The sequence below is a fragment of the Capricornis sumatraensis genome, chromosome 8 (genome assembly GCF_032405125.1).
Source record: "Capricornis sumatraensis isolate serow.1 chromosome 8, serow.2, whole genome shotgun sequence".
NCBI lineage: Eukaryota > Metazoa > Chordata > Mammalia > Artiodactyla > Bovidae > Capricornis > Capricornis sumatraensis.
The window spans coordinates 56,118,845-56,134,479 of record NC_091076.1 but is presented as its reverse complement, the minus strand read 5'-3'; the positions used below and the strand labels follow the sequence as shown (position 1 = coordinate 56,134,479).

At 41.3% G+C, this 15,635-nt stretch overlaps 1 pseudogene; it reads left to right on the top strand.

Moving 5' to 3' along the window:
- Nucleotides 1-7,591: 7,591 nt before the first annotated feature.
- LOC138084515 (growth hormone-inducible transmembrane protein-like) lies at nt 7,592-9,502 on the top strand (annotated as a pseudogene).
- The last annotated feature ends 6,133 nt before the right edge of the window (nt 9,503-15,635 follow it).

Here is a 15,635-nt window from a genome sequence, read left to right as displayed (position 1 = left end):
CCATTTTTTAATGGAAACAGTAGTGGATATTATTTTTTAGGCTCCCAATCACTGAGGACAGTGGCAGCAGCCATGAAATTAAAAGAAAACACTTGCTCCTGAGAAGAAAAGCTATGACAAACCTAGACAGTGTATTAAAAAGCTGAGACATCACTTTGCGGACAAAGGTCTGTGTGGTCTAACCTATGGTTATTCCGGTAGTCATGTAAGGATTTGACAGTTGGACCGTAAAGAAGGCTGAGCTCTGAAGAACTGATGCTTTTGAACTGTGGCACTGCAGGCCCTTGGACCCCAAGAAGATCAAATCAGTCAAACCTAAAGGAAATCAATCCTGAATATTCATTGGAAGGATTGATGCTGAGCTGAAGCTACAATACTTTGGCCACCTGATGCGAAGAGCTGACTCATTGGAAAAGACCCTGATGCTGGGAAAGATTGAGGACAGGAGGAGAAGGGGACGACAGAGGATGAGATGGCTGGATGGCATCACCGACTCGATGACCATGAGTTTGAGTAAGCTCTGGGAGATGGTGAAGGACAGGGAAGCCTAGCATGCTGCAGCAAAGAGTCAGACACCACTTAGTGACTCTACAGAAACAATGGTTGATTCACGTTGTGTACAGCAGAAACCACTACATCATTGTAAAGCAACTTTCTTCCAGTTAGAAAAAAAAGCTCCTGAGGTGGAAGTGGTTTGGAATATCCACTTGGCTGGAGCAGAACAGATGAGGAAGGAAGTGCTTGGAAAGGAGAGGAGACCTAGGTCGGGCCCCGTTCATTGTAGGGATGTTGACTTTTGCTGAAATGAAGTGGGAAATCCCTAAAAGGTTTTGAGCATGGTCTGATTTATGTTTTTAAAGGGTCACTCAGATTATCATGTTGACAATAGACTGAGTCAAGGAGTAGGGAATGGTGAGCAGTCCAGCTAGTTACAATTGTTACATTGGGAGGTATCAATAAAGTATAAATAATGAAACTGATGAGAAAGGTTTAGATTCTTGATGTATTTCCAAAGGAAAACCACCAGGAATTTCTGTTATTACATCTACTGGTTATGATGCCCTCTAGGTTGCATTTGGCATCCTGACAATCAGCACTGTCAAAGTTTTAGTTGTATCACAGCATTCTCTGTATCCTGGAGACAAGTGTACAGCTTAAATACATGCACATCTTCCCAAGCTCAATCTCCATATCAAAATAAATGAGCACTGTCATTACATAAATTCTGCCTAGGGAACTGGAGAAAGCATCCATATTTAACCATCTATACTCTGATCATAGGTTATGAAAAGTCCAAAGCCAAAAGGAATGCAGAATGCCTCCAGCTGGTATGATATTTGGATAAAAAAATATAGAATGTCATCATGCCTGTGACACATTCCTAATCAGAAAGGGAAAAGAGAGCGGAAGAAAGGAAGGCAGACCAGGTAAGTGATAGAATGTGCTGTTCCTAAAGTGAGTGACTAGAATGGTGCAACAGTTCTTGTCAATATTTTAAAAAGCAAGCTACACAATTGCTTTCTAATTGATGACATTAATAATTTGTATCTTGAATTATTTTATCTAAGATGAAGACATTAGCATAGTTCTACTAATCTATTCCTTCCCTGATTTTCTCAGATAGACTGAGATCTTTTTTCTTGTTGTTCAGTTGTCCAGTCATGTCCAACTCTTTGTGGCCCCACGGACTGCAGCACACCAGGCCCCCCATCCCTCATCATCTCATGAAATTTGCCCAAGTTCATGTCCATTGCATCAGTGATGCTGAAGGGTTAATAGGGTAGCAGAGATGTGCCTGCAAACAGGTCTCTCTGCTCAGGCTGAGCGTCCCTTGCATACGAGGCATTCTGCCAAAGAGTCTGGATACAGCCTTGAGTTTAATGGTCCCTTGCAAACAAGGGAGCATTCCCTTCTTGAGATAAGAGGGAGATGAGGGCTTTGTGCAGACTCTGCAGTAGACAGAGATTTCACTCCCCTTTGCTGTACGATAACATGTATGCACCTGCACTGTACTGAAAAGGCTTATTCTTACAGTCTGGAATTCTGCCTGGGGGCTTTATAATAATAATAAACAGCAATTAGTTTGCCCAGTTCTGTTCCTCTGGCCAGAGTGGTGTCCTGTCTGTCTCTTGTGTGTCTTGTATGTTCTGTATCGTTTCACTCGTGGTAACCAACAGATGCCATCCAGCAATTTCATCCTCTGATGCCTTTTTCTCCTTCTGCCCTCAGTCTTCCCGGCATCAGGGACTTTCCAATGACTGGACTGTATACATCAGACGATCAAAACACTGGAACTTCAGCTTCAGTATCAGTCCTTCCACTGAGCATTCAGGGTTGACTTCCCTTAAAATTGACTGGTTTGATCTCCTTGCAGTCCAAAGGACTTTCAGGAGTCTTCTCCAGCACCACAGTTTCATGGCATCAATATTTTGATGTTCTGTCATCTTTACAGTCCAGCTCTTGCAACCATTAAGTGACCATTGGGAACACCATACTCTTGACTATACAGACCAGTGTCAGCAGAATAAGTCTTTGGTTTTCAACATACCATCTCAGTTCAGTTCAGTCGCTCAGTAATGTCCAACTCTTTGAGACCCCTTGGACTGCAGTACGCCAGGCCTCCTGTCCATCACCAACTCCCAGAGTTTACTCAAGCTCATGTCCATTGAGTCGGTGATGCCATCCAACCATCTCACCCTCTGTCATCCCCTTCTCCTCCTGCCCTCAATTTTTCCCAGCATCAGGGTCTTTTCAAATAAGTCAGCTCTTTGCATCAGGTGGCCGAAGTATTGGAGTTTCAGCTTCAACATCAGTCCTTCCAATGAACACTCAGGACCAATCTCCTTTAGGATGGACTGGGTGGATCTCCTTGCAGTCCAAGGGACTCTCAAGAGTCTTCTCCAACACCAAAGTTCAAAAGCATCAATTCTTCGGCATTCACCTTTCTTTACAGCCCAACTCTCACATCCATACATGACTACTGGAAAAACAATAGCCTTGACTAGACAGACCGTTGTTGGCAAAGAAATGTCTCTGCTTTTTAATATGCTATCTAAGTTGGTCATAACTTTCCTTCCAAGGAACAAACGTCTTTTAATTTCATGGCTGCAATCACCATCCGCAGTGATTCTGGAGCCCAGAAAAATAAAGTCAGCCACTGTTTCCACTGTTTCCCCATCTATTTGCCATGAAGTGATGAGACTGGATGCCATGATCTTAGTTTTCTGAGTGTTGAGCTTTAAGCCTACTTTTTCACTCTCCTCTTTCACTTTCATCAAGAGACTCTTTAGTTCTTCTTCACTTTCTGCCATAAGAGTGGTGTCATCTGCATATCTGAGGTTATTGATATTTCTCCCAGCAATCTGGATTCCAGCTTGTGCTTCTTCCAGCCCAGCATTTCTCATGATGTATTCTGCATAGAAGTTAAATAAGCAGGGTGATAATATACAGCCTTGACGTACTCCTTTTCCTATTTGGAACCAGTTTGTTGTTTCATGTCCAGTTCTCACTGTTGCTTCCTGACCTGCATACAGGATTCTCAAGAGGCAGGTTAGGTGGTCTGGTAGTCCCATCTCTTCCAGAATTTTCCACAGTTTATTGTGATCCACACAGTCAAAGGCTTTGGCATAGTCAATAAAGCAGAAATAGATGTCTTTCTGGAACTCTCTTGCTTTTTCCATGATCCATTGGATGTTGGCAATTTGATCTCTGGTTTCTCTGCCTTTTCTAAAACCATCTTGAACATCTGGAAGTTCATGGTTCACATATTGCTGAAGCCTGGCTTGGGTAATTTTGACCATTACTTTACTAGCGTGTGAGATAAATGCAATTGTGCAGTAGTTTGAACATTCTTTGGCATTGCCTTTCTTTGGGACTGAAATGAAAACTGACCTTTTCCAGTCCTGTGGCCACTGCTGAGTTTTTCAGCAGCACTTTCACAGCATCATCTTTCAGGATTTGAAATAGCTCTACTGGAATTCCATCATTTCCACTAGCTTTGTTTGTAGTGATGCTTCCCAAGTCCCATCTGACTTCACATTCCAGAATGTCAGGCTCTAGGTGAGTGTGAGTGATCACACCTTCATGATTATCTTGGTCATGAAGATCTTTTTTGTATAGTTCTTCTATGTATTCTTGCCACCTCTTCTTAATATCTTCTGCTTCTGTTAGTCCCATACCATTTCTGTCCTTTATTGAGCCCATCTTTGCATGAAATGTTCCCTTGGTATGTCTAATTTTCTTGAAGAGATCTCTAGTCTTTCCCATTCTATTGTTTTCCTCTATTTATTTGCACTGATCACTGAGGAAGGCTTTCTTATCTCTCCTTGCTATTCTTTGGAACTCTGCATTCAGATGGGTACATCTTCCCTTTTCTCCTTTGACTTTTGCTTCTCTTCTTTTCTCAGCTATTTGTAAGGCCCCCTCAGACAGCCATTTTGCTTTCTAGTGGAAAACTGCTAGACCATTCAGGTATGACCTAAATCAAATCCCTATGATTATACAGTGGAAGTGAGAAATAGAAATAAGGGACTAGATCTGATAGACAGAGTGCCTGATAAACTATGGATGGAAGTTTGTGACATTGTACAGGAGACAGGGAGCAAGACCATCCCCAAGAAAAAGAAATGCAAAAAAAAAAAAAAAATCCACTGTCTAGGTTTGTCATAGCTTTCCTGCCAAGAAGCTTCTGATCTGATGGCTGCAGTCACCATTTGCAATGATCTTAGAGTCCAAGAAGAGGAAATCTGTCACTGCTTCCACTTTTCCCTCTTCTACTTGCCATAAAGTAATGGGCCCAGATGCCATGATCTGCAGTTCAGTCGCTCAGTCATGTCCAACTCTTTGCAGCCCCAAAGAATGCAGCATGCCAGGCTTCCCTGTCCATCACCAACTCCCAGAGCTTGCTCAAACTCATGACCATCACATTGGTGATGCCATTCAAACCATCTCATCCTCTGTCGTCCCCTTCTCCTCCCACCTTCAATCTTTCCCAGCATCAGGGTCTTTTCCAATGAGTCAGTTCATCACATCAGATGGTCAAGATATTGGAGTTTCAGCTTCAGCATCAGTACTTGCAATGAATATTCAGGACTGATTTCCTATATGACTGACTGGTTGGATCTCCTTGCAGTCCAAGGGACTCTCAAATGTCTTCTCCAACACCACAGTTCAAAAGCATCAATTCTTCGGTGTTCACCTTTCTTTATAGTTGAATTCTCACATCTATATCCATACATGACTATTGGAAAAACCATAGCTTTGACTATGTGGATCTTTGTCAGCAAAGTAATGTCTCTGCTTTTTAATATGCTATCTAAGTTGGTCATAGCTTTTCTTCCAAGGAGCAAGAATCTTTTAATTTCATGGCTGCAGTCACCATCTACAGTGATTTGGAAACCCCAAAACTAAATTCTGTCACTGTTTCCATTGTTTCCCTATCTATTTGCCATGAAGTGATGGGACCAGATGCCATGATCTTAGTTTTCTGAATGTTGAGTTTTAAGCCTACTTTTTCACTCTCCTCTCTCACACTCATCAAGGGGCTCTTTAGTTCCTCTTCAGTTTCTGCCATAAAGGCGGTGTCATCTGCAAATGTGAAGTTATTGATATTTCTCCTAGAAATCTTGATTCCAGCTTGTGTTTCATCCAGCCCAACATTTCTCATGATGTATTCTGCATATAAGTTAAGTAAGCAAGGTGACAACGTACAGCCTTGATGTACTCCTCTTCCGATTTGGAGCCAGTCTGTTGTTCCATGTCCAGTTCTAACTGTTGCTTCTTGAAATGCACACAGATTTCCCAGGAGGCAGGTAGGTGGTCTGGTATTCCCATGTATTTTCCACAGTTTAATGTGATCCACACAGTCAAAGGCTTTGGCATAGTCAATAAAGCAGAAGTAGATGTGGTTGGTTTTTTTGTTTGTTTGTTTGTTTTAACTCTCTTGCTTTTTTGATAATCCAGATGAGGTTTGCAATTTGGTCTCTGGTTCCTCTGCCTCTTCTAAATCCAGCTTTAACATCTGGAAGTTTACAGTTCACATACTGTTGAAGCCTGGCTTGGAGAATTTTGAGCATTACTCTGCTAGCATGTGAGATGAGTGCAATTGTGTGGTAGTTTGAACATTCTTTGGCATTGCCTTTCTTTGGAATTGGAATGAAAACTGACCTTTTCCAGTCCTGTGGCCACTGCTGAGTTTTCCAAATCTGCTGTCATATTGAGTGCAGCACTTTTAAAACATCATCTTTTAGGATTTGAACTAGCTCAATTGGAATTCCATCACTTCCTCTAGCTTTGTTCATAGTGATGCTTTCTAAGGCCCACTTGACTTCACATTCCAGGATGTCTGGCTCTAAGTGAGTGATCACACCGTCATGGTTATCTGGGTCATGAAGATCTTTTTTGTATAGTTCTTCTGTGTATTCTTGACACCTCTTCTTAACATCTTCTGCTTGTTTTAGGTCCATACCATTTCTGTCCTTTATTGTGCCCATCTTTGCATGAAATGTTCCCTTGGTATCTCTAATTTTCTTGAAGAGATCTCTAGTCTTCCCTATCCTAATATTTTCCTCTATTTCTTTGCACTGGTCAGTGAAGAAGGCTTTCTTATCTCTTCTTGCTATCCTTGGAACTCTGCATTCAAACGGGTATATCTTTATTTTTCTCCTTTCCTTTCACTTCCATGATCTTAGTGTTTTTTTTTAATATATTTAGTTCTAAGCCTGACTCTTCCACTCTCCTCCTTCACCCTCAAGAAGTTCTTTAGTTCCTTCTTTGCTTTCTGCCATTAGGGTGGTGTCATCCACATATCTGAGGTTATTGATATTTCTCCCACCTATCTTGATTCCAGCTTGTAACTCATCCTGCCTGGCATTTCTCATGATGTGCTCAGCATATAGGTTAAACAAGCAGGGTGAAAGCAGACAGTGCTATCATACTCCTTTCTCAATCTTGAACCAATCTGCTGTTCCACACAGGGTTCTAACTATTGCTTCTTGATCCACATACAGGTTTCAAGAGACAAGTAAGATGGTCTGGTATTTTCATCTCTCTAAAAGCTTTCCACAGTTTGTTATGATCCCCACAAAGACTTTAGTGTAGTTGATGAAACAGAAGTAGATGTTTTTCTGGAATTTCCTTGCTTTCCCTATAATCCAGTGAACGTTGGCAATCTGACCTCTGGTTCCTCTCCCTTTTCTAAACCCAGCTTGGACATCTGGAAGTTCTTGGTTCACATAACACTGAAGCCTAGCATGAAAGATTTTAAGCATGACCTTACTAGCATGGGAGATGAGTTGCCACTGGCCAATAGTTAGCACATTCTTTAGTACTACCCTTCTTGGGAATTTTTCTTATTTAGGATGAAGACTTTAGCATAGTTCTACTCATTTATTCCTTCCCTGATTTTTGTTCACATTGTCTGAGATCTTAGCTCAAGATAATTTTTATTAAGTGAAAATTATAGAGTAAGAGGTGGAACTTGGGCACAGGACATGTGTGTGGTTGTGTCTTGCCAGCCCTGAAGGGAAACTGAGCACTGAGGGGACCAGGGACTGAGCATTTCAGATATGCCTGGTAAACCTGCTGCACCACCATGCTGGCTGCAAGAGTTGTGTGTCTGCGGACACCACCTTCCAGGGCTTTCCACCCAGCTTTCACCTTCCCTATGGTGAAGAATACCATCGATGGAAGATAACATGAAAAAGAATATATATGCACATATATTAAAAACTAAATCACTTTGCAAAAGTCTGACATGACTTAGTAACTCAGCAACAGCAATAACACATGAAACTAATACAGCATTGTAGATCAACTATGCTTCAATAAAATAAATTTTTAAAAAAAAGAAAGTATGAAAAAGTGTTTACAGTATGCTACCCTCTGAGTAAAGAATTAGGGAAGATAATTATATATTTGAATTTGCCAATACCTGCAATAAGAAATACTGAAAGTATATGCAAAAAAAAAAACATATATATATATATATAGATATAGATAAGGGTAGGAAATAGACTAAACAAGCACAGAAGTAAAGTAACTTCACAAAGTATACTTTTAAATATAGCTTTTTTAAAATTTGAATCATGGACTTATTTTTGTTGTTGTTGAAGTATAGCTGATTTACAGTACACAGCAAGGTGATTCAGTTTTGTATATGTATATATGTGTGGATACATGTATGTATTCTTGTTCCGATTCTTTTCCACTGTAGGTTGTGGGATATTGAGTATAGTTCCCTGTCCAATACAGTAAGTCCTTGTTGTTTATACAAACATTCTTTTTATGTAAAGAATTGGAAACAATAAAAAGAATCGCAACATGACCTAATCTTAAAAAAAAAAAAAAGAATTCCATGACGAAGAATCAGTAGCTCCTAACACCCAGCAGGGAATATGCCACAAAGACAAGAATTGGGATCCAGCATGGGAAAACTGGCCAAGAACTCACGGAGGCAGCTTTGGAACCGTTGTTGGAAAAAATATTTTAAATAGATCCGATGGGAAGATGTTGGCCTATGAGCTTTGTGTTACTATGGGCTGGGAATGTCTAGTGGGATTGGAGCTGTTGAAATGGCTGTAATTTAGCCTCAGTATGTAAAGGATGGGCTTCCCTAGTGGCTCAGAGGTTAAAGCGTCTGCCTGCAATGCGGGAGACCCAGGTTCAATCCCTGGGTTGGGAAGATCCCCTGGAGAAGGCAATGGCAACCCACTCCAGTATTCTTGCCTGGAGAATCCCATGGACGGAGGAGCCTGGTAGGCTACAGTCCACGGGGTCGCAAAGAGTCAGACACGACTGAGCGACTTCACTTTCACTTTCATGTAAAGGATGGAATTCGTTCCACTTATACGTACTCCGCAGAAGTATTGGTTTCACAGCTCGTCATTTCTGGCAGTGAGCAGAACTGCTTTCATGACCTTCATGATGAGAGGCTTGGGTAACAATGGGTGCAACTTTCAATGGCACCTGCTGTCACACAGCGTCGATTGAAGCTGAAGTGTTGGGATCGTTGATAGCATATGACTAGAGCCCAGGCCCCCAGCGTCTTGCGTGGTTACCATATCCCGGTGTGATCTGTGCAGTGGTGGTTCCTCTGACTGTATTAAGGGGGCCTCTTCTCAGAGCTGAGTGGTACACAGTTGGCACTGTGGGAGACCTCTTCCCTGTGACCACAGGTGTGTGTGCCCAGTGAGAAGTTTCTGAAAATGGGAGCCCGGGGAGTGGGCCTGGGTCTGGTCTGTGTCCTCACTGGGATCTACATTTTTCGACCTCCCACTGTGGCTGGTACCACTCCGTACTCAGTGGCGACTGATGGTGGATTAGTTCTCTGCAGCATGCCTCTTCTGTATGACAAACAGAAAGTAATCAAGCATGCAGAAGTCACACAGGTGTATGGAGCTCTGAAATATGATCCCATCAGTCTGGTGCTGGGAATCTACCTGGATCCAGTGAACATATGTGAGTTGCCAGTATTCTAACACCTGGAGGCAATAGAAAGAAGTGAAGTGACCAGCTTCTGACTTCTTAATACATCAAATATCTGGCTTGTTTAATAGGGGCAGATATTAAATAGTTTGTGCAAGCAACTTTTGTTGAAGTTTAGAAGATAAGAATTTGAGACTTCCCTGGTAGTCTAGTGACTAAGAATCCTCCTGCCAATGCAAAGGACACGGGTTTGACCCCTGGTCTGGGGATATTCCACGTGCCATGGGGTGATGAAGCCCCGTGTGGCACAACTACTGAGTCTGCTCTCCAGAGCCTGCAGACTGCAGCTAACAAGCCCGCGAGCTGCAGCTAGTGAAGCCCATGCACCTAGACGCTGTGCTCTGCAGCAAGAGAAGCCACACAACAAGAGACCTACACTCAGCCACGAAGGTTCAGCGCAGCCAAAAATAAACAAATAAAAAATAAATGTTTAAAAAGAGAGAGAGTGCTACCAATTATAGGGAACAGGATAGTCTCAAAGTATCTAGAGAAAAAAAGAAGGTAAGAACTCATTGCCATATGTAAAACAGATAATCAGTGTGAGTTCAATGCATGAAGCAAGGACCTAAAGGCTTAGGGAGAGGGTAGGGAGGGAGGCAGGAGTGGGGTTCAGGATGGAGTGGACTCATCTATACCTATGGCAAAAAAAAAAAATCACAATATTGTAAAGTAATAATCCTCTGATTAAAATTAAAAAAAAAAGAACATGTGAGCACGTTTCAAGTGTGCCAGTAATATAATGCTTCAGGTCTGCTTTTTCTTCTAGAGAATAAATTCCGTAGTTCTCTGCCAAACAGCACACACACATTTTCAATTCTCATGTTGATAACTCGAAAATGTTCTTGGAAGTGGTCAAACAGGAGATGGCAAGAGTGAACATCAACATTTTAGGAATCAGTGAATTAAAATGGACTGGAATGGGAGAATTTAATTCAGATGTACCATTATATCTACTACTGTGGGCAAGAATCCATTAGAAGAAATGGAGCAGCCCTCATAGTCAGCAAAGCAAAATGTAGTACTTGGATGCAGTCACAAAAATGACAGAAATGATCTCTGTTAGTTTCCAAGGCAAACCATTTAATATCACAGTAATCTAAGTCTATGCCCCAATCACTAATGCCAAAGAAGCTGAATTTGAACAGATCTATGAAGGCCTACAAGACCTTCTAAAACTAACACCAAAAAAAAAAAAAAAATGTCCTGTTCATCATAGAGGACTGGAATGAAAAAGCAGGAAGTCAAAAGATACTTGGAGTAACAGGCAAGTTTGGCCTTGAAGCACAAAATGAAGCAGGGCAAAGTCTAACAGAGTTTTGCCAAGAGAACACACTCATCATAGCAAACACCGTCTTCCAACAACACAAGAGACAACTCCGCACACGGATGTCACCAGACGGGCAATACCAAAATCAGACTGATTATATTCTTTGCAGCACCAAAGGTGGAGAAGTTCTATACAGTCAGCACAAACCTAAATCAAACCCCTTACAATTACATTGTAGAAGTGACAAATAGACTCAAGGGGTTCGATCTGATAAACAGAGTGCCTGAACAACTATGGACGGAGATTTATATCACTGTACAGGAGGCAGTGATCAAAACCAGCCCAAGAAAAAGAAACGCAAAAGGCAGAATGGTTGTTTAAGGAGGCTTTACAAATGGCTGAGAAAAGAAGAGAACCAAAAGGCGAAGGAGAAAAGGAAATGCAGAGTTCTGAAGAATAGCAAAGAGAGATAAGAAAGCTTTCCTAAATGAACCTTGCAAAGAAATAGAGAAAAATAAAAAAATGGGAAAGACTAGAGATCTCTTCAAGAAAATTAGAGATACCAAGGAAACATTTCATGCAAAGATGGACAATATAAGGACAGAAACAGTATGGACCTAACAGAAGCAGAAGATATTAAAAAGAGGTGACAAGAATACACAGATTGAAAGTCATTAAGTCGTGTCTGACTCTTTGCAAACTCATGGACTATACAGTCCATGAAATTCTTCAGGTCATTATACTGGAGTGGGTAGTTTGTGTCTTCTCCAGGGAATCTTCCCAACCCAGGGATTAAACTCAGGTCTCCTGCATTGCAGGCAGATTCTCTATCATCTGAGCCACAAAAGAAGCCCAAGAATACTGAAGCGGGTAGCCTATCCCTTCTCTAGCGGATCTTCCTGACCCAGGAATTGAACTGGGGTCTCCTGCATTGCAAGTAGATTCTTTACCAACTGAGCTATCAGGGAAGCCCAGCATACACAGAAGAACTATACAAAAAACATCTTCATGATCCAGATAACCACAGTGGTGTGATCACTCACCTAGAGCCAGACATCCTGGAGTGCAAAGTCAAGTGGGCCTCAGGAAAAATCACTATGAACAAAGCTTAGGAACACATCACTTCAGGCATTCTGTTTACCAGATCTAATCCCTTGAATCTATTTGTCACTTCCACTGTGTGATTGTAAGGGGTTTGATATAGGTCATACCTGAATAGTCTAGTGATTTCCCTACTTTCTTTCTTTTTTATTTTACTTTATTTACTTTACAATACTGTATTGATTTTGCCATACATCAACATGAATCCGCCACGGGTGTACATAAGTTCCCAATCCTGAACCCACTTCCCACCTCCCTCTACTTTCTTGTAACTCTGAAATTTTCAATAAGCAGTTCATGATCTGAGCCACAGTCAGCTCCCAGTCTTGCTTTTGCTATGAACTAAGCTACCGACTCGATGGACATGAGTTTGAATAAACTCCGGGGGTTGGTGATGGACAGGGAGGCCCGGTGTGCTGCAGTTCATGGGGTCACAAAGAGTCAGACACGGCTGAGCAACTGAACTGAACTGAACTGAACTGAACTGAACTGAAGCTAGTGGAGGTGATGGAATTCCAGATGAGCTTTTCAAATCCTAAAAAAAAAAAATGATGTTGTTAAAGTGCTGCACTCAACATGCCAGCAAATTTGGAAAACCTGTCAGCAGTGGTCGCAGGACTGGAAAAGGTCAGTTTTTTATTCCAATCCCAAAAAAAGATGATACCCAAAAATGTTCAAACTCTGGCACAATTGCACTTATTTCACCCAAAAGCAAGGCCATGCTCAAAATTCTCCAAGTGAGTCTTCAACATACGTGAACCAAGAACTTCGAGATGTACAAGCCAGATTTAGAAAAGCCAGAGGAACAAGAGATCCAATTGCCAGTATCCATTGCATCATAGAAAAAGCAAAGGAACCCCAGAAAAACATCTACCTCTGCTTCATTGACTATGCTAAAGCCTTTGACTGTGTGGATCACAACAAAATGTGGAAAATTCTCAAAGAGATGGAAATATCAGACCACCTTACCTGCCTCCTGAGAAACCTGTATGCAGGTCAAGAAGCAACATTTAGAACCAGACATGGAAATGGACAGGTTCCAAATAGGGAAAGGAGTACGGCAAGTCTGTATATTGTCACCCTGCTTATTTAACTTACATGCAGAGTATGTCATGTGAAATACCAAGCTAGATGAATCGCAAGCTGGAATCAAGATTGCTTGGAGAAATATCAATAACCTCAGGTATGCAGATGACACCACCCTTATGGCAGAAAGTTACCAGGAACTAAAGAGCCTCTAGATGGAGGAGAAAAGGCAGAGTGAAAAAGTTGGCTTGAAAGTCAACATTCAACAAATGAAGATCATGGCATTCAGTCCCATCACTTCATGGCAAATAGATGGAGAAACAGTAGAAACAGTGGCAGACTTTATTTGTTGGGGCTCCAAAATCACTGCTGATGGCGACTGCACCCTGAAATTAAAAGATGCTTGCTCCTTGGAAGAAAAGCTATGACAAACTTAGACAGGATATTAAAAAGCAGAGACTTTACTTTGCCACCAAAGGTCTGCATAGTCAGATCTATGGTTTTTCCAGTCATCGCATATGGATGTGAGTGTTGGACCATAGAGAAAGTTGAGTGCCGAAGAATTGATGCTTTTGAACTGTGGTGTTGGAGAAGGTTCTTGAGGTTCCCTTGGACTGCAAGGAGATCAAACCAGCCAATCCTAAAGGAAATCAACTCTGAAGATTCATTAGAAGGACTGATGTTGAAGCTGAAGCTCCAATACTTTGGCCACCTGAAGGAAAGAGCCAAATCATTGAAAAAGACTCCAATGCTGGGAAATATTGAAGGCAGGAGAAGGGGACAGCAGAGGATGGGATGGTTGGGTGGCATCACTGACTCAATAAACATGAGTCTGAGCAAGCTTCGGGAGATTCTGAAGGACAGGGAAGCCTAACATGCTGCAGTCCAGGGGGTCGCAAGGAACTGGACACAACTGAATAACTGAGCAACAACATTTAAATGTTCTAATGAATGTGAAAGCCAAGGTTTATGATGCAGGAATTAAGTATTTTATCTGTTTTTACATTGATTTGGTTAAGTGAAATTTAGCAAACTTGTGTACCTACGTTTGTTTGGTTTTTTTTTTTTTTTTTGAATGTGGAATATTAATGAGTAGTGTCCTAAGTGATACAGGGGTTCTGGTAAAGGGACCAGAGAGAAGTAAAGTGTCATCTGCAGTCTGTTTTCGAACACTTAGAACTTAGCACTTGACATAATTGTGGTGAGTTGGTGAGGGCTTCTGGATATCTGGAGGAAAGTGATGACTTTACTTCCACTGAACTTAGCAGAAGCACCAAACAGAAAACACATAGGAGATTCTCCAGGTTGTCCTCACAATACAGATTCGTGTTTGGCTTCTCATTGTTCAACATTGTTAGAGCGGCCCACAAAGTTGATCATATGTATAATTCCTGTTCTATATTAAACTGGCTGTGTTTAGTCGTGTCCAACTCTTTGCCACCCCATGGACCCCAGTCCGCCAGGCTCCTTTGCCCTTGGGATACTCCAGGCAAGAATATTGGAGTGGGTTGCCATGCCCTCCTCCAGGGGATCTTCCCAACCCAGAGACTGAACCCAGGTCTTCTGCATTGCAGGCAGATTCTTTACTGTCTGAGCCACCAGTTCTATATTATATCTGTATAATTCTTATTTTTGAAACTTCTAGGACAAAATATCCTTAAAACACTTGGCAGAAAAGCTCAAAGTATGAAAATCGTTGCTTTTTTAAGCATGCAAGCAATATATGCATAATTGCTGAATACTTTTGAAAAATTTATTGCAGTGTTTAAAGGCATATATTCTTGCCTTTCTCATCTCTTCAAGCTTTAAAGCTTTTATCAGAAAAGCCTGTTTGTTTTACACTTGAATTATTAAAGTAATTTTTCCCCTTAGATCTGGTTTTTTTGCATTGCCTTTCAGAGGAATCACTAAAAAACAGAACAAAAAGTGAGATTTGTTTCATGAACTATATCAATCATGACTGTAATGGAAAAATGCTTTATTAGTTTCCCCTAGCAGAATTTCCCTTCCCTACTCCATAAACCATTATTTAACTCTCTCATGCCATTTGTAAATGTTTGATGCAGAAGAATTACTTTTGAAATTTCTTATGAATGAAATTAAGTGTATGATTATTAAAACAGATGTTTTGACAAAAGATTTATTTCAGTAATCCAGAAATTCTAACCGCCTCAAGTTACATACAAGTTACATACATGCTTATTTCTCAAATAATAAAGGTTCCAGCTAGATATTTTAAAGTAAAAATTATCACAATTACTGTTATTAACTAGTATCATTTTATTGAAAAATAACCACCTCTGAAGATACTGGTTCCCCACAGCTTTCTCAAACAAAAGCTGATTTTTTTTTTTCATACTCCATGTCGTAGGTTAAAAAACAAACTTTAAGAAGAGATCCACATTCTAATTTCTGGAATGTTACTTTGTATGGCAATTTTTGCTGCTGCTGCTGCTGCTACTGATAAGTTGCTTTAGTCGTGTCCGACTCTGTGTGACCCCATAGATGGCAGCCCACCAGGCTCCCCCATCCCTGAGATTCTCCAGGCAAGAACACTGGAATGGGTTGCCATTTCCTTCTCCAATGCATGAAAGGGAAAAGTGAAAGTGAAGTCACTCAGTCGTGTCCAACTCCTAGCAATCCCATGGACTACAGCCTACCAGGTTCCTCCGCCCATGGGATTTTCCAGGCAACAGTACTGGAGTGGGTTGCCATGCAGATGCCATTAAATTCAGGATTTTGAGATGGGGAGATTATC